The sequence below is a fragment of the Notechis scutatus genome, chromosome 3 (assembly GCF_049901735.1).
Source record: "Notechis scutatus isolate UNSWTSFEM ecotype Mainland chromosome 3, rNotScu1.2, whole genome shotgun sequence".
In the NCBI taxonomy this organism is placed as follows: domain Eukaryota; kingdom Metazoa; phylum Chordata; class Lepidosauria; order Squamata; family Elapidae; genus Notechis; species Notechis scutatus.
The window spans coordinates 161,181,086-161,206,105 of record NC_142011.1 but is presented as its reverse complement, the minus strand read 5'-3'; positions in this window follow the sequence as shown (position 1 = coordinate 161,206,105).

Genomic DNA, 25,020 nt, shown 5'->3' with positions numbered 1-25,020 from the left:
GAACTGATATTCCAAAATGTACATATCTTTTTATCGTCTGCAGTTGAGTTTAAATAATAATTTCATCTTCCTTATCAATCAACAGACTCCGGGAAAGGGAGCTTATTATTGTTGATGTGCACATTTATAGCTGCTCAGTGTTCTGTATCTCATCTTGAAATAAGGACTGAACAATTTGTTCACAAACAGCCTCATCCAGAGAACTATGTTTTCATACGTATTGGGACTCTGAAGGACATGCTGAGTTTCTTCAAAAGCAACTCATTAACTATACTGAAAGAGCACATTGTCTTACCAGAAACCTTACCTTATACTGAAATCTGCTAAACCACCCTCTCCCCTCCTGATATGTATCAGGGGTTACAAGCATGTTGTAGAAGCCTTCTCTCCTCTCCTACACACAAAAATTATGTATAATCTCACATGTACATGAATTCATGCACATACACTTGTATAACCAGCAGATGGCCAGAAGGTTTTGTGTGCTGGGCTTTTGTTGTGCAGTCATCACTTCCTTCTAACTGATTGTGGCCCAGTAGATAACAGCTTGGCAGCTGTTTTTCTGTCAATAACAGCTTTCTGGAATTCTTGAGAACTCAAGTTCATGATATCACATTTATGGTATTTAGCCATCTTGCCTCTACCCTTATAGCAAAAGATGCCATTCCAATTATTTGGGGAAACAATTGTTTCTATTCAAGAATTGCAGGGTTAGTCTTACATTCAAATACATATTTAACATTTGCAAACAACAAGGAATAGAATTGGTCAATAAGCACATTCAGATTCATAAGTAAGCTCAACACATTGTTCAGACTAATTAATCATGATGCAATCTTCAAATTACAGAGAAATTACTTTGATATAATTAACACAATACTTGTAACCTAACCTAAGACAGAAAAGAGAAAGTCAGCAGCATTTTCAAAATATGTCAGGAAAGGTAGAGCAAGGGACTTCCCAGGGTTTAGACAATTATGCTGAGAAGAGAATTATGCTAAGAGAAATTCAGACTCTGGTTAGTATCAAACAGGAATGAAAATACATGTGTACAGTTTGGATCAGAGCCATCCGATGTTAAACAAATAATGACATTAAAAGCAAGATATTACTGTTTTGTGTAGTGAGAAACTTTGAACAAGAATAATACTCAATATTTAAGCTAAAAGGCTTAAAGTTGTAAAATTTGGCTTTTGGGATAATAATGCTCTGAGAAATTTTACCAGTTTGAGCTAATGTCCCATGATTGCAGTCTGAGAATCTTCCAGTTGTCCTGGATTTTTACTTTAGATATTTGAAAAATCACAAAAAAATTCATTTATCACAATCTCTCCTGTTTTTGAACACTGAGGATGTAGCAAAAATTTTTTAAAAGAATGACTGCATATATCTTAAAAAATGTCCAAAATGGCATTAATAGTCTTCAGAAAACTATTTGGCATGCTGATCTGCAAGTTAAGTTCTCTTTTCATGTCCTGCTTTATGGTGAATCACACACATAAACCTCTGATCAGGCACAGCTTCTTCTTATTTCTATATTGCTATTCCTTCCAGCTGAAATTTGAGCAAAACTAAACAAGAAACAGTTTTGAAAAACAGTAAGGTAATCTATACCTAGTTTCATATTCCTTTTGTGTACACATCACATTTCTTAGATTCTAGCCCTTGGGACAAATGAGGCTTACACAAACACACTTGCTGTAATCTGGTTGATGTTAACTTGCAATATTACCATAACACAACCCTTTGTAGCGATAAAGCACAAGCATAGCAAATGACATAAGGCAACACAAGTTGCTTTGCTGATTATCTGCTGTAAAAAGCTACAGTTGACACATTTAATAATCTGAAAAGAGACCGAAAGCTTTGTAAGAATCTTTATCATAATGAATGTCAAGAGACACAATTCTTTGCAGGTTAATCAACAAATATTAACATAGCTAGTTTGATATGTGTGATAATCTTGGTTACACTTAGGCACAGGCATTTGCATTATAATTTTAAAGCTCTAGAAATATTCCATGTGTGAAGTTTGAACCAACAAATTATCTGCAATCTCAAATAAACAGTTCAAGAAGCAAAGTTGGCAGAGTGATTGCTCCATTACACATGTTCATTGCTCACAATCTGCAAAATCCTAAAGAGATGAAATTTCCAAATAATATATTTAAAATAAGGAGCAACATTTCCTGGACAGAATAGATTCCTTTTCATAGGAATTTTATAAAGGGGCATGTATTTAAATATAAAATAGACTATAAAATAGATGTTTAAATCTGTCTTTTATAGAACTGTTTTTATTTATGTTCACACAATTGTGTAAATGTTAGGATTTTGTCCATCTTGATGACTTTTAAATCTGCGACATATAATATTTGCACAATACTGAATTTAATTTAATATTTAGAAAGCTAAAAGGTTGAAATCAGGAGACCATGAGTTCTAGTCCCTTGTTAGCTATGAAAGCCATGGTGACCTTTGACTAATCACTCTCTCTCAGCCCACCTCAACTCATAGGTGTTGTCCCCAAATTCGGGTCAGAGCCTGGCACCAAAGCTGATTAAGACTATCAGACACGAGGTGCAGGATTGATTTCCTTTTATTGAAGCACTTCAGCAAAAGGAGTCCCAGCCAGCAAAATACCAGGACTCAGAACAAAGCATTCAACAAACTTTTATACAAATTTTTCAAGGCAGGATACACAAATATTGTCTAATAGGCACTTTTAATAAGAGTTATCTAACAGGCACTCTGCTGGCTCAGCTTCAACTCCTTATCTTAACCCTATAGGAATTTGAGGTACTATCTAACAGACATTGTATTGGCTCAGAGTCAACTCCATACCTTATCTTATATTTACAGTAAATACATCTTTCATTTAAACAGTGTGTTGACTGGGTACATGTGTCTTGTGCTAACAATTATAATAAAAAACTTTTTAAAAACTTCCATACCTTATCTCTATACATGATATAGTATACCAGGCATCTACCTTTTGTTATTAGTCTTTGACCAATTAGCATTTAGCCAGGCTTTTCATATGCACACTTCTTTTTTCTTTATCTTTGTTAGGCAAGCTTTGCATATATATATATCTCTTTCTTCTTCCTGTTTGTGCATATGTCAAAACAATGAAGACCTGACTCATCATAGGGTTATTGTTATGGGGAAAATAGGAGGAAGGAAGTGTGTTGGGGATGTTCGCCACCTTGAGTTATTTGTAAAAATAATAAAAGTGGCATACAAATAAATAAATAAAACTTTTTCAGATTCTGTATCAAAAAATTTCAGTCTTCTCCTTGTTGTAATGGCTTCCCCCTGTACATCTAATTGTCTTCTTATTTATCAAAATGTGAATTTTTACAAGGTCAGATTAATTTCTTGAACTGTATATGAACCAAAGCTTTACAGACTTTCATATTATCATTTCCGCACATCTAAATGGAAGAATATTGATTTTATTAATTTATTTGCTAAACTTATTAACAATATTTTAGGCGGAAGGAAGGGAGGGAGGGAAGGAGGAAGGGAGGGAGGGAGGGAGGAAGGAAGGAAGGAAGGAATTTTAAAATGGGAACTTAGATTGTCAAGCTGGGGAATGGATAGACATGGAAAAGAATGAACCATAAGAAGGATGGACAACCTGTAGCATTTCTGATGCTGCTCAAGGATAATTTCAACAGCCAGGATGGCCTATGGTGAAATATATTGGGAAATACAGATCATCAACCTTCAGTGGGGCATACATTACCCACATATGATCGCTTGTTCAGTCAGTTACAAAAATAATCTGTAAAATATTTATTTCCATTTCCTTTTTCTACATATATTTGTAAGGGCAATTCTTCTGATTGAGTTGGAAGGAAGACACATTTTATAAAACTCTTTTGCTAGGGGAGAGGAGGTTCTATTTAGCTACAGATGAATGAATCTAATCTTGTTGAAGGTCATGCTTTTATCCTGGAGTATGCAATTTTTGAAATGTTTCTTTTCTCTATTCTTTCATGGCATGAAGCACCTGAATTCCAACATTGCAACTGAATAATGAATGACAACAAAACTCTACAAAAGTTCATATATATGACTATTTGTTACCTGAATGTTCCTGTTATGACAACTGAAATTTTCATGTTTAGGATGTGAATGTCAAGGATATTAAAAGAAATTCCTGTGATTTTTGCAGCAAATTTTCTGTAAGTATTTTGTATTCTCAAAGCAATCTGTACCTAAAACAAACTGGCAGGTAGTGCAGCTCCTGGAACAAAGATGTAGCATGTATCTTCTTAAGGTTACACATCCATGCGGCTGTATTCTTCACCAACTGAAACTTCTGAATATTCTTCAAAGGCAGCCCTATGTAAAGTATGCTATAATAAACCATTCTGGAAGTGGCCAGGGCACATGTGATTGAAAATACAGCTTCACAGTCCAGAAAAGGGCACAACTCCTTGCAACACTCAAGGTCCTTACTTAGGGCGACATTTGTTATCAGTAGGCAACACCACCAGAATCCCAGTATACACAATGCAATCCACAAAACCAACTCCCACCATCCAAACATTCAGTATTTACACCAGTCCCAAGGACAATTAGAAGACCAACACATCAGCTAAATTTAGCAGTGGGATTTGTTCTGTGGTTGTTATTTTAAATTGGGGAAATAACATCGGCAACCACTCAGTCCTAAATAGAAAATGAATGTACAGTCCAATGATAATCAGCACTATCACTATCCCAAGTAAGGATATTGCCCACCAGTTCATTTAGCTTTTCTCGGAGTGTGATCTTCAGTGGGTCTCCTTAGTGAGACTCCACTTTCCACTCAGTTGAGGCTGGCACAGGCTCTTTAAGTCTTGAGGAATGTGTCCACCCTTCTTCATTTGTATGGACAGCTGTTTCTGTAGTAAGTAGAACTAGGAAAGGTCCTTCCCACAATGGAGTTAGTTTTTCTTCCTTCCAGGATTTTATCAGAACCCATTGTCCTGCCTTAAATTTATGTACAACAAAGTCCAAGGGTAGTGTTTGTGCAAGGACCCCTTTCTGACTTAAAAGAGAAAGAGACTGGGACAATTCAAGAATATATTTTCTCACAATTTTTACTGTTAACTCAATTCTAGGCAAACCCTCCTTCCCATAGTATGGGATCCTCAACAACATCTCATATGCAGATATACCCACATCTTTTCTGGGTTGAGTTCTTATTCTTAACAGGACCACCGGTAAACACTTAGTCCAAGACAAGCCAGTTTCAAACATAAGTTTTGTTAAAGCTGTCTTAAACTTGCCATTCGCGCGCTCAACCACACCCGAGGCTCTGGGATTTCTAGCCGAATGATATTCCCATTGGATTCCCAGAGCCAGGCTCACTTGTTTTACTACCCTTGAGGTAAAATGGATGCCCTGGTCACTGTCTATTGTCTCTGGTATGCCATACTGGGGAATAATTTGTTTTAGGAGAATTTTTGCTGAAGTGGAAGCATTAGTCCTTTTACAGGGGAAAGCTACTATCCACTTAGTTAAATCGTCCACAATTACTAATAAGTATTTTCCCCCCTCCTTTCTGGTGAGCTTCCACGTGTACTATAGCTATTTTTGTTGGCAATTTAAGTAACTCTAAAATTTCTTCTACTATTTAGCCAAATTTTGTCTCTTGCTATTGATGAGTCCCCTTTGCTTCCATATTTTTCTTTTTGTTATCCATACAGTCGGGGTGATTTGTTCCTTATTTTCTCAGGTCGATACATGCAGCAGTGGGATTTAAAATTTTTTACTACCGGTTCTATGGGCACGGCTTGGTGGGCGTGGCAGGGGAAGGATACTGCAAAATCTCCAGTCAGAGATGGGATTGTTTGGTTCTCTGAACGACTCAAAATTTCCGCTACCGGTTCTCCAGAACTGGGCAGAACCTGCTGAATACCACCTCTGGATACAAGGATCTGTATTGACCATTTCCATCCGCTTAATACATCCCAACACAGTGGATTGATGCCAGCTTTGGGAATGTATAAGGGTTTGATTTTTTTATTTCCTGGTTTTGACATTTTAATTTAAGTTCGTGAAACATTTTTACCAGAAGGCTTTGATCTAATACTCCCGATATATTCAATGAATTTTGGCTAAGGTGGCATCCTGGAGGAATTATACTTAAAGATGTCCGAGATGTCCCAGTATCCACTAAAAATTTAATTTTGCAATTTCTTGGTCCCACTTGCAATTTTATCCAGTGTTCTTGGTAGAACCTCAGATGCAATAACCCCTGACATCCCTATTCTTCACCATCTTCTTCTATCATCTCATACACTCTTTGTTCCTTCTCCTTTTCCTTTTTCCATAGAGGGCAATTTCTAGAGAAATGCCCTCCTTTCCCATGCTTGAAATATTGTGTGCTGGTTCCTCCCCTGAAACTCCCTCTCCACTGTTCCCTTTATGTCTTCATAACACAAACTGAGAACAAGGCCCTAATCTTACCAGTCCTTCAGTGATATATTCCATTCCTTGTCTTTGAATGAGCACTTTTCAAGATGCATTTGCTGTTTCAAGGCATATGTGTATATAGTTTGACTGAAGGCTATAATGTGAAACTGTGGACATAAATGTTTCTTTTCTGTTTTATTTGCAAGCTGCTTTTGTTCAGAAAAAATGATTCCCAGCAGGAAAAATAAAGAAGAATAAACATCCTCTCTAAACAACTCAGTGCCGCTGAAGTGTCAGGCCAGTCAGATAGACCAGGCCAGGAAATAAACTCCACAGAAAAGCTAAAATTATTTTTATACTTTAGAAGCTGAAGAAGCTTCTTGGATGAGAAGTGAAATGTCTTCAAGAAAAAATCTGGATGACTGAGAATCTCCAGAGACAATAATGTCATCCAATCTTTAAAATGGACCCAGTAAAAGTTAGTTGACCTTTCATCAATTCGATGAAGTAATCTGGAATAGTTTATTTAGCAAAGAATGCCATGATTACTAAGAACTGAGTTAGTTTATGAGAACATCATGCCAGAGCAATCTTATTTCCCTCTTTTTAACAAAAGTCAATAACTGTGGACCCAGCATTCTTTGCTCTTACTCTAAATTAATGGATTTCCTATCATATGACTAAGTAGCTAAATCTATGTCAAAATATCACTATTCTCAGAAAAACAGACATTTTAATGTCCTTCAAGATTCCCTTTCAGTGAAAGTGGTCTCTTGTAAATACTGAAGACAGTGCTCTAATTGGTATTTAGTAGCATGCTGAATTTGTTATCTTTTACTTGTTTTTCTGTTTTTTCCAAGAAAGTATATTCTTTTCTTCTTTGCTTTTTTAACCTGTTGCAGAAATATTGAAAGCAGAAGCTTCAGTCAGTATGCCCTTAGCAAAGAACTATAAGAGAGATTTGAAAAGAAAATGGAATTAACAAGACAGGTTGTTTTAAATAGTTCTCATTAAATTCATATCTTCGTCAAATGCAAGCTCCTTTAGATAGCAAGCAGTGGAAATAAATATGACAGGCACAAATCTTACAGAAGTTGTGCCTTCACCTTTGCTCATGATTACTTCCTGAGAGACACCAAAAATTAATAAAGTGCAAACTGAGCTTTTAAGACAAAGCCTAGTAAAGGATTGTAGTTCCCATCAATACAAGGGAGATTTTGTGCAACATGCACAATTCACCATCCTTCCGAGTAGCCAGTCTCTTGATTCCCTTTCATAATAATAGTTATGCGTCAAAAGGCTATATTTTCTGCTTCCATCAAATGGATTCAACAGTAATTAATAATCTCATCCTGTCTTCATGGATGATGATAGACGTCAATAACAAGAGAATAATCCAGTGTTAACTGGAGGACTATAGGGTATTAATTAAAGCTCTTTCCAGATACAGTGATTGAAAATATGCCAATGTTATGCACCAGCATTACATTACACTGACATAATTATCCTGGTAGAGAGGGCATTTTCAAGAAAAATTAAAAATCAGAGGAAATATAAAATTTGAAAACACTTATACATTTACATTTATTGCTTGTCCATACCATCGTCTATAAAAAGCAACTGCTTATGGCAAAGATGCCACCTGTGCCTTGTGGCTCATATGCAACTCCTCTTCCAACACCTCCACTCCAGTTATGCTTTCTCAACTTAGACCAAATTAGATGAATTTTGAAGCAATTGTACCAAGGTATGATTATAGAGTTGCAACAATTAGACCCCAGCATAATATAACTATTATACTTATGGATATGCAAATTATAGACCAGCTCAGTCTAATAAAAGCTATTATTTGTTTTAACTCTTTTTTGGAATTTATTCTATTTTGATATCTCAGTAATGAAGGGATTTTATGTGCCACAATATAAAATCTGATATAGTGAGGTGAAAAGTTGAGCCAGTTTAAAGGATTAGACCTTCCCTGTCCCCACCCAAGAACTCTGCAAAATGGTCCATGTGTGGCTGTTGAATCTTTGGCAGCTTGGTGTGCTCATATTGTTAAGGAAGACAGAACAAAGATGGTGAAGGCTTTTATGTTTCTTCTACTATGTACAACTATTTACATCAATTAGGAACATCTATTTGCAACAGTCTCCTTCTTCCAGCTCTCTTTCAAGGCTATTCACTAACAACTGCCTACTGCGCTAATCTCTCTCTTGGGATTAGGGACCAGTTGAAAGAAAGTCCTCTTCTGTTTGTTTTATATTTTATATTATGTATTTATATACTGTATGAGGTACATTGTGGAATTTTGTTTTTTTTTTTCCCTTTGCTTTATTTTTTTTGTTTTTTATGCTGTTCACTGCCCAGAGTCAAGTTGAGCTGTCTTATTCATCTTAAAAACAAACAAACAAATAAATAAGTTACCTTATTCCTTATTTCTCCTCCTTCTTCTCCCTTCAGTTTCTTGGCCCCTGAGGGGGAAGAGATCAGTGGAAGGTTACCCTGGCAGAGAAGAAGCAAAAAGCTGAAGATGAATGACTTACACCTAGAGCCTGTTTACTTATGAAACATCAGCAAACATCTAAACAATTAAATGGCAAATGGGAAGAAAAAGCAAGCAGAAGCGTTTAAATATCTTTAATATGCACAAAGCCTTATGCTGTGGAGGCAGGGGCAATTGATTGATTTGAGTTTTAATCTCACCTTTATTACCTTTATAACTAACTCAAGGAGGCAAACATACCTAATACATCTACCTTCTCCTCTTTTTCCTTAGAACAACAATCCTGTGTGGTGGATTGGGCTGAAAGAGAATGACTGGCCAAAAGTCACCAGTGGGGCTTTTATGCCTAAGGTGGAATTCCTGGTTTGCAAGGTTGCCAGTCTGCTCCTGGATCCTGGTGCTGGTTTTGACTTTGAAAGAGCTTCAAGGGATGGGGACAGATCATTTCAGGGACAGCATATCCCTGATTACATCTGCTCGTCCCATCACATCCTAAGAGAGGTTGTCTGTGGGTCCGTCTCTCATCAACTACACTTGCTCAGTCCAAGGAAGCAGGACTTCTGTGCCACTGTGCGTGCCTTGTGGAACATCCCCACCCACCTCCCAAAAGGACATCAGCTCCATCCCTACTTATTTTCTGAAAGTCTCTGAGACCTGACTATGTTATCAGATCTGGGAGCCTCAGGGAACGGGTGAGATCTTCATATTGTTGCTAATTGAATGTCTTGTGAGTACATACATACATACATCTATGTTTCACGTGTTAATTTGCTGTATGCAACCCACAGTCCTTTTCTCTGAGATGAGTGACAAATTTGATAAAACTGTAAAAATAATAGGCATCCCTCCATCTATATTAATCATACAGCTACTATCTATCTTGTACAGCTTTCTATCCTAGTTTCTTTTTCTTATTGTTATTTTCTTTTTCCTTGGCATGTAAAAAATATAATAGAGAAAACAAATTAATATGATCATGCACATGAATCACACATCTTTCTTTCACTGAGAAGTAAACTGGCAGCAAAGAAAAATCTTATTAGTGTGGAGAATATATTATCTCCTCAATTTTATTTTACCAGAATGTAAATGGAATGGTGTAATCTATAATCAGATTTCAAGGATTTTTAAAACTAAGAGATTAAGTATATTTGTTTTGGATCTTACAAAATTATCTATTTATTTAACTATATCCTGCCATATTTTTAAAAGTAACATTCTTCCATGCTTGAATTTTCAAATTCATTCAGATTTGAGAAACATATTTAATGTGTTTCATTAGCTTTGCAATAAGAACATTTCTGGTAAAATGGAAGGTTCTTATTCCTACTATACTAATTATTGGGGAAACTGTTAAGCAGAGAATACATTTTCCTCAAAACAAATAACTTAATTTCCCAAGCTGCATCCTATTATGTCTATTTGCATTACTGAGAAGACATTGAGTTTCCCAATGGTTTGTAATGTAGAATGACTAATGCACCAGCCACTGTGGTATTTATTTCTCAGTTGAGTTTCAGTATGCCAGCCATTTTTAAACCAAAACCATAATCTTGTCATTACTGGCTTTTTATTATCACACGTTTGATAGCTTCAGAAAGTTATAAAGAAAAAAAATAATTCTAAGAGAGAAAAAGAATCCAATTGCCCTTGTATATGTTACCATCACTACAAATAATATGTACCTGAGAAAAGTTCATGTCACCATGAACTAAATCATCAGCAACACAGGGACCTTTTAAAACAACTTCCAGCAAATTTAATTTAGTGTTTTAGCACACATCCAAACCAACAGGAAACCTTTCCCCAAAGATAATTGTATAAGAACACTAGGAGACTATAACAAATACAGGTTAGATAATCCTAGCATTTATTTATTTCACATGTAGGCCTTAAATTTACTCAATACCTTGTCCCAACTTTTCATACTAATAAAACCTGAAGAGTTTTCCCTTCATTATAAAATCTGTATCTATAATTTAAATGGCATTCTGATCATTTCTGGAATAGGACAATTGCATAGTGAACAGCCACTGAAAAAAATAAGGGGAAGTTGAAGTAAATGAAATCTGCTAGCAATCAGATTGCCTTATCAACAATCATCCAGTAAGAAAAGACTATATTCACTAATTATGGCTGCAACCATACATTTTATTTTAAAATATAGATTATGTTGGTAGTCCAAATTGAGGGGAGGGGGTTTCTAGCAACACATAATGAGATTATGTTAACTATAATAAAATAAAAGATCATAGTCTTGCATAACTTTAGTTTCTTAATCCAGACTACCTTGAAGGACATCCATCTTTCAAGTCTAAATGCATTTCCTTAATCCCTCATTTTATCTTCTGGAGAACTAGGAAGAGTCTCCTCTGAAACACTTACTTAGGTTACAGTTCTGGCCCAGAGCTGTATTTCTATTTGACAATTGTTTTATTTGCAGATCTGTCTCCTGTAAGGTTATTCCACCTTCCCATTACAGGCGCTTACCAGATTAGCCCTTGGAAACAGCAGCATATCCATAGGGAGAAATCAAAAAGAAAGGCAAAATTGTAAAGACGCCATTGTGATGTGAGGCAAACTGCTTTAATACATGCATTAATGTTACATGCATACACAGAAGGGTTGTGGCTTGCATTGCAATGCTGCTTATACCATCTTGCCTTTATGACCTTATCTTGCAGATACCAATGCTCATATAAAAATCCATCAGGAAATCCCAGGTTTTAAATTGAGCTAGGAATTTGAGAAAAGCATCCTGAAAGAACATCTGGACATTAAAAAGTAGATTCTTCCAGAGCATTTCCAAAAAAGTACATGGATGCCTCCATGAAGTCACCCTCCTAGTTCTGAAGGCACTATAGGCTAAATCAATGTACTGCTTCCTTGGGAATTTACCAAAGTAAATGAGGTCACTGGAATGATGAAAGGAAGAATTTAGAGTTTAAAAGTCTGTACACTTTCCCTGGTTGAGTCTTAACCAGAAGGTTGATACTCCAGAATTTTTATTTCCCTTTAAGATGTAAGCAGAACCTGGAGAGGGTAGCCATTGAAAAAAACTGAAAATGAACAGCTGCAAAAAAAAAATGCAGGAATGCTTTTCTGCTACAAAACCAGAACTTTGCAAAAATAAATCTTTGCTGTTACCAGTTCATGCTTCAAGCAAAAAAAAAAAAAAAAAAAGCAGACATTATGTATGGACATCCCATAACATCAACTTTAAAGGACTATAATTAAAACAAAAACAAAAAAACTGAGAAGTGCTTCGAATCATCCAAAACATTTCTAGGTGCAAATTTTGGAACAGGCTCAAATATACAGGTTAAATTTTGAAATTACAGTGGGGTATCAGCAATTTATGAGAAATATTTATAGCCAGAATATGGAATCAATATAATGAACATTTTATGTAACTTATATCAAAGAGAATCTAAAGAAAAGATAAGTATCAAAAAAACCAAAATAGAAAAAATATTCCCAAAATTTCAAAGAGGGATGGAGAATGAAAGATTCGAACTAAAAAAAAATGTATAAAGACTGAACAGAGCATTCTGAAGTCGTGACAAAAGACAAGAAAAAGGTATTACAGTCAAGAATGTCAAAAGGAATGTAATAGCAAAAGGAAGTTTTTTTAAAAAGCAAATCACAAAAATCAAAGGAAATTTATACATCTAAGATAGGAAAAGTCAGATAATCATGAAAGAATTTAATAGCAGCAAACTTATTTATTTATATATTATCAAATTTAAATTGCTACTCCTTTATCCAATGAAACTTTAGGTGGCAAAATTAAAGGAAGAAGGAAGAACTATCGAAATCGTTTGCAAATGAGCTTATAGAATGAACAGAAATATATGTAAGAGGAAATATTCAGTTTCCATTAGAAACTGAAGTACGGCAGACAGTAGACCAGTTGTTAAATAGTACAATGAGCAATTGACAAATCTATTCAACTATTTTAAACTGTAGAAGAAGAGTTAAATACTAGCTAAATGCTAGTAACTCATATCTACCAATATGGAATAAAACTAGTTTTGATATTGAAAAAGATCTGTGCATTTACAAATATACAAAGATAGGAAAATATACAAATTATTGAACCATTCACCAATTCCTGACAAACAAATTTTTTTGTAAGAATACAGTTATACATGTCAAATTAAAGGACAGATTTCAGAAAATGCAGAGCTCCATGAGTTCAGATAAAATAGCTAATGTAAGGCAGATAATGAACAAAACAAGAGAGTATTTACTTTTGCTTTAATAACAAGGCCTTTGATTATATATAATATATCAAAAGAGGAAACATGAAAATGCTAGTACCTGTTATTAAAAAATTACAACAATAACCTATTGTGTGAATTGATTCTGGAAAATACTCTATGCTGGAGAAAAAGAATTTGGGAGAAATAATACCTGGAATCAAAACCAGAGACTATCAAAACGTGTAGATTACACCAATTTGTTTACCAGAAATAAAGATGACTTGGAAGAGTTCATTATGAACATTAACATCTGGTTTAATGTTAAATAGCAGGAACACAAAAGTATTTCAATGGTAATGTGTCATCCAATTTGTTAACAAGAAATGACAAAAATTTGGAAAAGCTCATTAAGAACTTAAAATCTGGTTTAAAGTTAAATACCAAGAACATAAAAGTAATGCCAATTTGCATGTTTTACAAGCTTAGCTGTTGGTGGTGAAAAATAAACCTAAAGATGATTGTGAGCACTTGGACAATATTAGATTTCAAAAGTTGGACATTGAGAAAGAGTGAGTGAAAGAAGATAGATGTCTCTGAAATATGAATCTGGAGACAGTTGTTAAGATCAGCACAAACTGCAAAAACAAATCAATCATAAAATGCTGACTGTCCCCTGAGATAATGATCAACATGCAGAAACTAGAATGCATACTTTTATTTGTAAAATGAGTATCTATTCAGTTGCAAGTTCCCATCCACCCAAGTGCCTAACACATGTAAAAGTTTAATGACCTTATGAGGAGTGGAAATTGAATAGAAGATCTCTAATGGGAATGCAGTTAGTTACCAGTTCTATTAAGTATGTATGTATGTATGTATGTATGTATGTATGTATGTATGTATGTATATATATATATATATATATATATATATATATATATATATATATATATATATATATATATATATTTGTTTTCTGAGGTTCTCGGGTATTTGTATGTGGATCTTTGGTTATTCGGGTTTTCTCCGCGTAAGATTCAAAGTGTCTAGGCAACGTTTCGGCGAGGTCCCACTCGCCATCTTCAGGCTGGTGCTTTCGGCTTAGTGCCAGTGCAAGCAGTGTGTGACCGGAGCTGCCATCTCTCTATATATACAAGTGGTGGGGGATGGTGTGCTGGGCTGGTTGGCTGTGCTGCAGCCTCTTGATTGGTTGATGGAGTTGATGTTGGTATAATGGGCTGTGTAATGGCCTTTTGTTGTAGAGATATCCTGGATCTTGTGCTGTCATCTCCTGGGTCGTTAGCCTCTTGTGTTTTAACGGCTTGGGTAATGGGTTGTGTGATGGGCTTGTGGAGTTCTTTTGTTGTGGTATCCTGGGTCTTGCGTTGTAATCTCCTGGGTCGTTTGTGTTTTGATCTCTTTTCCATTAGCCTCCTGTGTAGTAACAGCTTGGGTAATGGGTTGTGTGATGACCTTGTGAGATTTATTGCTGTGGTATCCTTGGTCTTGTGCTGTGATATCCTGGGTCATTTGCTGTGTTGTGACTTCTTGAGTTCTTGAGGTGTAATTTCTTGAGTTTTCTGATGTGATGTCCTGAGCGGGTGGCTGTGATGTAGCATTTTGGGTTTTTAATATGGCTTTGAGTTTGGGGTCTGGGTCTGTGTTCGTTTGGCTTCGAGTTCGTGGTCGTGCCACATCTTCATGGTGGGGGTCAGTTCGCTTCATGTATGGTTCAGAGGAGTTTGAAGTGGGTAGTGATGCAGCTGCAGTGCGGCTTCTGGTCTGTGGTCGTGTCTCATCTTCTGTGTGGGTGTGAGTCTGATTTTTACGTGGAAGTGTGGTGGTGGCATCTTGTGTGGCCCTCATGGGTGTGGGTCTGGTGTCATTTATCATGGTGGGTACTCGTCTGTTCATGAGGGCGGGTTTCCAAATGGCTGGTAAGCGGGAGGTGTCATCTCTTTTATTCATGCTGTGTGGGCGTTTTTCTATCTCTATGGCTTCTCTGATTATTCTGCTGCTGTGGTGTTCAGTTTTGGCGATAGTTCTGGTATTTTTAAGGTCAATCTCATGTCCTGTGGCTTTGAGGTGTTGGACCAGGGAAGAGGTTGGTTCTTCTTTTTGATTGAGTTCTTATGTTCTTCAACGCGTGCACTTATTCTTCTGTTAGTTTGTCCAATGTATGTGGTGAGGCAGGCAGTGCAGGGGATTTCATATACTCCTTGGTTTTCTAACTCGATTTTGTCTTTAGGGTTTCTTAGGATGGTGGATATTTTTCTGTTTGTGCAGAATGCTGTTTTAATGTTGTGTTTTTGGAGGATCTTGCTGATTTTGTCTGTAGTGCCTTTTATATATGGGAGGAGGGCTTTGCCGTTCTCTTGTTCTCTGTCTTGGATTTTGGTTGGGGTTTCTTTTTGGATTAGGTGGGTGATCTTCTTTCTTTGAAATCCATTGGCTGTTAGTACGTTGGTGAGAGTGTTTAGTTCGGTTTTTAGGTGTTGTTCATCAGCTAAGCATTTTGTTCTGGAGATGAGTGTCTCAGCTACGGAATTGATCTGTGCTGGGTGGTGGTGTGAGAGTGCGTGTAGATAGCGGTTTGTATGTGTTTTCTTTTGGTAGATGGTGTGTCCTAGGGAGCCATTGGGTTTTTTGTATACCAAGACATCTAGGAAGGAAGTTGATTGTTAGCTTCTGTTTCCATGGTGAATTGTATTTTGGGGTGTAGGCTGTTGAGGTGTGTGAGGAAGTTGTTCAGTTTTTTCTTTCCCGTGTGGCCAGATTATGAAGGTGTCATCTACGTATCTGAGCCAGAGTTTGGGTTTGTGATCATATTTTTCTAGAGCTTGTGTTTCAAAGTGTTCCATGTAGAGGTTTGCGATGACAGGTGAGAGGGGTGATCCCATGGGTGCTCCTTCTATTTGTTTGTATTTTTGTCCATTGTAGGTGAAGTATGTATTGGATAGACAGTGGTTGGTCAGATCTAGGATGTGCTTGGGGGGTTGTATTTGTTTTGGATGGCTGTCAAGGCTTCTTTTATTGGCACTTGGGTGAAGAGGGATATGACATCGAAGCTAACTAGTAGGTCGCTGGGTTGTAAGTTTTGTTTCTTTATGATCTCGATGAACTGGAATGAGTTTCTTACATGTGAGTTGATGGATTCTGCATAGGGCTGTAGTTGTTTGGCGAGAAATTTGGCTAGGTTTTGTGTAGAGGTGAGCCTATGGAGCTGACTATTGGTCTAAGTGGAGTTCCTTCTTTGTGTATCTTGGGGAGACCATAAAGCTTAGGGCATCTGGATGATTTCTCTCTGGGTATGATTCTTTGCTGGATTTCTTCACTGATGGGGGAGGCTTTTATTTTGGATCTGGTGGTTTTTCTAGGTAGGTGGTGGGGTCTGTCTTTAGGGGTTTGTATGTGGGGTCTAGGAGTAGGTTGGTTAACTTGGTTTGGTAGTCAGATGTGTTCATAACCACTGTTGCGTTGCCCTTGTCTGCTGGTAGGATTATTATGCTGGTGTCTTCTTTCAGGTTACGTAGTGCAGTTTGTTCTTCTTTGGATAAGTTGCTTTTGGGTGGTTTGCTAGTGCAGAGGATGTTGGTGATTTCGAGTCTGATTCTATTAGCCTCATCAGGGTTGGTTTTGGTCAGGCTGGTTTCAACTCCGCATATGATGGTTTCTGTGGGGATGTGTTTGGGAGCAACAGCAAAGTTGAATCCTTTTGAAAGGACCTTGGTTTCGGCTTCGGTGAGGATCTTGTCTGAGATGTTGTGCACTGTTTGTTTCATGTGTGGCTGTGAGGGGGGAGTTGGTTTCTGGCATTGTTGTAGTTTTCTGAGTTTGTTGGTGTGTGTGTCTGTCTTGAGGGTGGTCTGTGTTTGGCTCTCCAGACAGCGAGTTGTTTGGATTTGTCCCAAAGTAAGGGGTGAATCTTGTTGCTGAGTCTGAGGTGAAGTGTAAGAAGATCTTTGTTGATTTGGTCTAGGAGAAATCTTTTTGTGTGAAGTTCATTTCTAATTAGGGCCAATTCTGTTCTTTTTAGGATGCGTTTGGTGGCTGCTGTGTTGGTGTGGAATTTCAATTGGAAGCTTGTGGGAATTAAATTTTGATCTCGGCAGTTGCATAGGAATCCGAGGTCACATAAAATGGAAGCTCTTTGGACTTCAAGTTTTTCATAAGTCCTGGTCAGATGGTGGGTTTCCTCCCCGTAGAGGTGCAATATTTGTTTTCTGAGGTTCTCGCGGGTATTTGTATGTGGATCTTTGGTTATTCGGGTTTTCTCCCGCGTAAGATTCAAAGTGTCTAGGCAACGTCACAGCACAAGACCAAGGATACCACAGCAATAAATCTCACAAGGTCATCACACAACCCATTACCCAAGCTGTTACTACACAGGAGGCTAATGGAAAAGAGATCAAAACACAAACGACCCAGGAGATTACAACGCAAGACCCAGGATACCACAACAAAAGAACTCACAAGCCCATCACACAACCCATTACCCAAGCCGTTAAAACACAAGAGGCTAACGACCCAGGAGATGACAGCACAAGATCCAGGATATCTCTACAACAAAAGGCCATTACACAGCCCATTATACCAACATCAACTCCATCAACCAATCAAGAGGCTGCAGCACAGCCAACCAGCCCAGCACACCATCCCCCACCACTTGTATATATAGAGAGATGGCAGCTCCGGTCACACACTGCTTGCACTGGCACTAAGCCAAGCACCAGCCTGAAGATGGCGAGTGGGACCTCGCCAAACGTTGCCTAGACACTTTGAATCTTACGCGGGAGAAAACCCGAATAACCAAAGATCCATATATATATATATATATATATATATAATATATGTATCATATATTATTCCATATATATATGTATATGGATCTTTGGTTATTTGGGTTTTCTCCCGCGTAAAATTGGAAGTATCTAGGCATGTAAATTTTCCCATTTTATCAAATCTGTCGCAATCTGTTGTTTAAGTTTGAGATAATTGTCCTCCTTAAGTGTGCTATATCTTGGTGTTATATGTATCCCTAAGTACTTAACCTTGTTTGTGACCTGGATCCCAAAAACTTCCTCCAATTCTTTCTTTTGTCATGTTCTTTGCTAAAATCTTTGTTTTATCTTTATTTATTTTCAAACCTGCTACTTTCCCATACTCTTCTATCTTTTCTATCACTTTAGGTGCAGACTCCAATGGATCCTCTAATATAAATACCAGGTCATCTGCAAAAGCTTGTAATTTATACTCTTCTTTTTTAATTTTCATTCCTTTTATTTCTTTTTCTTCTCTGATGTTCCTATTCAGCACTTCCAGTGTTAACACAAACAACAGAGGCGACAGTGGACAGCCTTGTCTGGTCCCTTTTCTTATATCTATAAAGTCTGTTAACTCTCCATTTATCATAACCTTTGTAGTTTGTTTATGATATATCGTTTCTATGGCTTGAGTAAATTTTTTACCAATTGTAACAGCATAAAACGCCAATTCACATTATCAAAGGCTTTTTGTGCATCTATAACATCAGAGCCATTTGTTTTTCAAGATATGCCTCATAGCATTCCAGTGTATCTAAAATTATTCTCATATTATCTTTAATCTGTCTCTTCGGCAGAAATCCATTTTGATCAGGATGAATATAATTGTTTAAGTATCTTTTCAGTCTTTCTGCCAGAATTGAAGCAAAAATTTTATAATCTGAATTTAATAATGATATAGATCTGTAATTTTTAACTTGCTGTGAGTCTGTGTCCTCCTTCAGTACAAGTGTGATATATGCTTCTGACCATGTTCCGGGTATTCTCTTCTTTGTCGTAACTTCATTCATAATTTCTAATAAGTGAAGATTCAGTGTTTCCTGGAATGTCTTATAAAATTCCACTGGCAAACCGTCCAGACCTGGTGCTTTCCCAATGTTTTGCTTTTTTAAAGCTTCTGTTAATTCCATCATTGTTATATTACTTTCTAACATTGTTTCAATATCTTTGCCTATCTGGGGCAAATTTGCTTCCTGTAAGTATTATTGAATTCTTTCTTCCTGAACATTCTCTTGATGGTACAGTTTTCCATAGTAATCTTGAATATTTTTTTTCTTCTCCACATTTCCAAAGCATACATGTCCTTGTTCATTTATCAATTGATTTATTCTTCTTGAGTCTCTTTCCTTTCTTAATTTATATGCTAGCCATCTGCCTGGTTTGTTTGCATCTTCAAAATAGTTCTGCTTAGAATTTTTAATTTTTTGTGCTATTTCTTCTTTTTCCATTAGCCCCATTTTATGCTTAGTTAGGTCCATTTTAATTTTAATGTCCTTTTTTTGTGGAAATTTCTGTAGTTCTTTTTCCAACTTCTTGTAGTCATCTTCCAATATTTTAAAGATTTTTTTCTGTTTTATATTTCTTTTCCTTGTATAGTCCATTATCAAACCTCTTGTATAAGCCTTCATCGTGTCCCAGAGGTTCTTTAATGATGTATCCTCTTTTGTATTTTGTTTAAAGAAAAAAGTCAATTCTCTCTCAATTTTCTGTTTAAAGTCTTTTTCCTTTAATATCGTATTATTTAAAGTCCTTCTAGATCTCCTTTTCTGTCCTTTCCATACAAGTGTTATTGGATTGTGATCTGCCCAGGTACTTGCTTCTATTTCAATGTCTTGTATGTTAGAAAGCAATTCTGTTGACATCCATATCATATCAATTCTAGACAATGATGCATATCTATTTGAATAAAGGGTATATTGTTTATTTTCCGCATTTCTTTCTCTCCATGCATCTTTTAAGTTTATCTCATCTACTATTCGAAAGAAGGATTTTGGCAATGACTTTCTAGTTTTCTTTGCTGTTTTTTGTGTTTTATAATTCAATTTGTCATTTATTATTCCATTAAAATCTCCATCAGAAAGATATTAGCATAGTCCAGTTCAATTATTTTCTTATGTAATTTCCTGTAAAAATCGTCCTGATTATCATTTGGGGCATAAATTGCTATTAAAAGTGTCTTTAGATTATTGTCCATTATCTCCACCATCAAAATCCTTCCATCATCATCTGTATATATTTGTTCCACAGGGATTGTATCTCTAATGTATAACACCACTCCTCTCTTTTTACAGTGTGTCAACGCTGTAAATAATTTCCCTAATTTTTGTTGTTTCAATATATAATCATGTTGTTTTTTAATATGTACTTCTTGTAGGCAGGTTATATCAAATTTTAATTTCTCTAACTTATGAAATACTTTTCTTTTTTTAATAGCTGAATTAAGCCCATTTATATTAATTGTAATCAGTTTTTTCTCATCCATTTTAGACTTTATAAGAAGGATTTGTTGCTCTAGTAGATCTTGGTTCTCGTTCTCTGGGTACACCACCTACGGCTCCTTCTTCTTTTTCAATTACTGCTGTACATTCCTCTTGAAATTCAATTTTCTTGTATCTTCCTCCCTTCCTCTAAAATATTCCAGATAGAATAACTCAGCTTTTTCAGCTATATCAATTCTGTGTCTTTGTTCCTGCCAGGTAAACATGAGACCTTCAGATATCAGCCATCTGTAATTTATTCCTCTCTTAAATAACTATTTGGTCAAGAATAAATATTCTCTTCTTATCTCTCTCACTCTTCTCGGTACCTGTTTCAGTACCACTATTTCTTTATATTTGTACTTTAGTGTTTTTTCTCTTGCCTCCTGCAGTATTTGTGATTTAATTATTTTCTTAGTAAATCTGATATGAACTTCTCTTGGAAGTTTATTTCTCATCGCATATCTTGTATAGACATGAAAAACCTTGTCCATTCCATCCATCATCTTCTCTTTAGTTACCTCTAATGCTTCTGCCAGGATTTCTGTCATCATTTGAGCAAGATTTTCACCCTTTTCTTCTTCCATATTTTGAAATCTAAGATAGAATTCTGATCTATCAATTTCCCATCCCAATGATTGCAGAGATCTGCCCTTGTCTCTTTCCACTTCACTCAATTGGGTATCCATATCTCCAATCTTTTTATTTCTTTGTACATCTTGTTCTTCAATTTTCTTAATTCTATCCTCGTATTGCATCATCATCTGTTGAATATTTTCTATTTTTTCATTTGTCTTTTCCATTCTTTGCTCAATATTCTCTGTTCTCTTTTCAATATTATCTGTTTTTACTTCTATCTTTTGAATTCCTTGCATAATCATCTGCAGTGTCACTTCTTTCTCCTTCTCTTGTTGTAACATCACCTGTATTGATCGTTGTCCTCCAGATGGTGAGGAAGAACAAGTCGGGATTGAAGAAGCTGAGGCTGGTATTTTTCTGCTCATCTTAGACTATAATAGAAAAATTGAAAAGAAAAAGGAAGAGCAGCCAATTGCCACTCCAGTAAAAAAAAATTAAATAAAAGCAAAAAAATAAAAAATAAAAAAGGGAAGGGAAAAAAATCTTCAGGCACTTGAATACCTTAATCCAATTGGTTCCAATTATGTAGGAAAAAAGAAAAAAAAAGAAAAAATATAGAATGGAAAAAGGATGAAAAATAAAAAAATTAGGGAAAAATTTAAAAAGGACAGAAATCTGTAAATTCCCCTTGCTAAAAAGATAAAACAAAGGGAGGAAGAAGGTGGGGGGAGTAGTCTTATTCTTGCATCAAAGGACTCAAGACCAAATATAAAAATCCAACTGGGGTTGGGAATAGAAAAAAAAAGGGAAAGAGAAAATGCAATTCTGTCAGTAAGCAAACACTGCCACTATATGTTCAAGGCTCTTTACTAAATCAAAAAACAAAATTTCCAGTTCTCTTTTCAAAGTCACTTCAATCTTCTTTCTTCAATTTCAAATCCAGACTCCAGCTATCAGCAGTTCCACAGAAGAGCACCTGCAAACAATCTACATGCTCTTCCCACTATCTTTTCAATGAAAAGCACAGAGTCCTTGAATGTAACAGCAAATGTATCAACAAGAAAGAAAGAAAGGGAAGACTTCCGGTTGCAAGGCTTCGGCGGCGGCAGGAATCCGCGATCCTGCAGGTCCCTGCTGCGCTTGCTGCTGAGGTACCCCCGATCCAATTGGATTTGGGGGTTGTCGCTACCCCAAAGAGGTAGCAGAAGATAGAGGAGACCCGGACAGGGGTCTGGGGACATCGCAACCCCTTTCCCCAGCCAGCTAGACTCCTTTTTCCTGAGGCGGTGGAGCGGCTGTCAGTAATGGCAGCCACAAAGAGATCTTCAACTGGACAAGATTTGTGCAGGAGGAAGAATTAGAAAGAGAAAGTTTTCTGGCTGAACCGGGACATTAAGATACATTTAAACACCCTGGAAATTTGACTCTTTGATTGATACATTTGTTTCCAAAAGAGGCTGTCAAAGCAGCAAACGAAAGTGCGAAAGGGAAAGTTCATTCCCCTTCCTTACGGAGATAGCAAATGGACATTGAAAAACCTGCTTTTCTACAGAAGGTAAAAATAAGCTCTTTGTTATAAGTGGGAAGGGAGAGGACTAAAAAATCTTTAAGAATTTGTTGGAGGAGACGCCTTGAAGATTACAAGACCAGAAATTAACTGTAATAAGGCTTTAAAATATACTTTGGGATTTTGCCCCAGGAGGAGAAAGTGCAAAGAGAAGAAGAGGAAATATTTTGTGTCTGTTTGGATTGCTTGATAACTTTGGAACATTTGGAAACTACTTTAAGATTAAAAACACTTGGGTTGTTCTTAAAAAAATAAAAGAAGAAGAAGAAGAAAAAGTTTTACAATGGCACTATCTGTGGATGAATTAAAAATGGAATATGAAAAATTAAAGGAAGGAGAACAAGAAGGCAAGGATTCTTTGGGAGCTGTCTTCCACTTTTTAGAAATGGCGATTTCTACTTATCAGCAACTACATGGGGAAGAAGAAGAAGAAGAAGAAGAAGAAGAAGAAGAAGAAGAAGAAGAAGAAGAAGAAGAAGAAGAAGAAGAAGAAGAAGAAGAAGAAGAAGAAGAAGAAGAAGAAGAAGAAGAAGAAGAAGAAGAAGAAGAAGAAGAGGAGGAGGAGGAAGAAGCCATCTTTAATGGGCAAAAAAGTTCAACTAAGAAAGAAAATAGGAAGAGGGGAAGGAAAATTGAGAATTTAAGATCTAATAAAACAACCAAGAAAGAGAAAAATAAGGTGAAAAAAAGGTACAATGTTAGAAAGCAACAGAGAGGGGAAGTTAAAAAGACGGAGGTTAGGAGGGGTGGGGCAAAAAGGCCAGACAGGAGAAGAAAGGGAGGGAAAAAGGGGAAAAAAGCCACAAAGGCTTGAAACAAGATGCAAAAAAGCAGATTTTTTTTAGAGATAAAGGGTAAAGTATAATTAAAGAAAGATTCTGCAAGAGTACATAAGATAGTATTGTAGTATTTGCACTTGAAATAGTGTATTGGAATACTATAAGATTTAATAAAATATTAAAATATTAAAATGTTTAATAATGATATATTTCAATATTCAATAAGATATTAAAGAGAATGTGTAAGATGATTAATGTTTAGTTATACTTTAATTTGTTATTGTCTTAATGTTATTATAAATTTACTATTTCATCTTCTTATTTTAAAATAATATATTAAGCAGAATTAGAATTAGAATGGAAATTATATATTTAACTATATTACAAATTTATTATTTTTCTATTTTAAAATGCAACATGTAGAATGTACTAAGCAGAATCAGAATGGAAATTATGTATTATTTTAAGTGTCAATCTAGGGGAAAGATAGAAAGGTGTCACACTTTAAAAGTGACTACAGGGGAAATTTTTTGTTAAAGAGAAGAGATAAATAGATAATTGGAAAAGAACGGACAAAAGATACAAGTATAATGATTTTAAAATAAGATGAAATAAACAAAATATAATTAAGAGAGTGAAAAGAAGAGAGAAGTTATATAGAAAATATAGAATGGTAAATAAGATAAGAATGGTATATAAGGTGAGCATGAATTTGATTTAGGTCTGTAAAAAAAGATGTAACCCGGGGCTAAGCCACTTTCCAAAAAGAAGTTTTATGTTTTATGTTTTGTGTTTTGGTTAGCTATGTTTGATTGAGAATTAATAAAACCTTGGAGGGAGAAACAATGAGAAATTTGGAAAGGATATGTACAAATGATAATTTGGAATTATGTTGTATAAAAGAATGTCTTATTTGTTTTCTCAAAATCTACAAGTAGCCTTCAGAAAGGAGGTTTTGTGTTTCTATGTCTTATGTTTTGTTGGTCTTCTAAAAAAATTTTGTGTGTTTATGCTTGATTGAGTTAATAAAACCTTGGAGGAATGTTAGAAGAGGATAATTGAGAATAAAAGATAGAAGAGAATAAAACAAGTCAGAGGAAAATATAAGTATAATGAATAAAAACATATAAAATAGATAAATATAGAAAAGAAATATAATTGAAGAAAAGTAAAGGGAGAAATAATGAGAAATTTGAAAGGATATGTATGTGTTTATAAGGAAATGTATCAATGTTGTATAAAATAATGTTTTATTTGCTCTGTTAAAATTTACAAATAACTTTCAGAAAAGAGGTTTTATGTTCTTATGTTTTATGTTTTGTTTGTCTTTAAAAACTAATAAAATTTGTTTAAAAAAAAAAGAAAGAAAGAAAGAAAGAAAGGAAAACAATGTATCCAAGCCTCCAGGTGGCAGCGCTACTTATTTCCCTTTCCTTTCCCTTCCCCTCTAAAATTAAAACCAGGAATAAAAATAAATAAAAAGAATCTAAAATTATTAAAAAGAAAAAATAAGAGAAAAAAAACTTTTCCAAAGAGTTATTTTGAAAGGAAAAAAATTAAAATTAAAAAGGAAAGACCAGTCCAGTTTAAAAGTTGTAAAGTTTTTACAAAATCCAAAGTTCCAATAAAAAGAAAGAAAAAACCTTCAGGTTTAATTTGTGCTTAATCTCGCC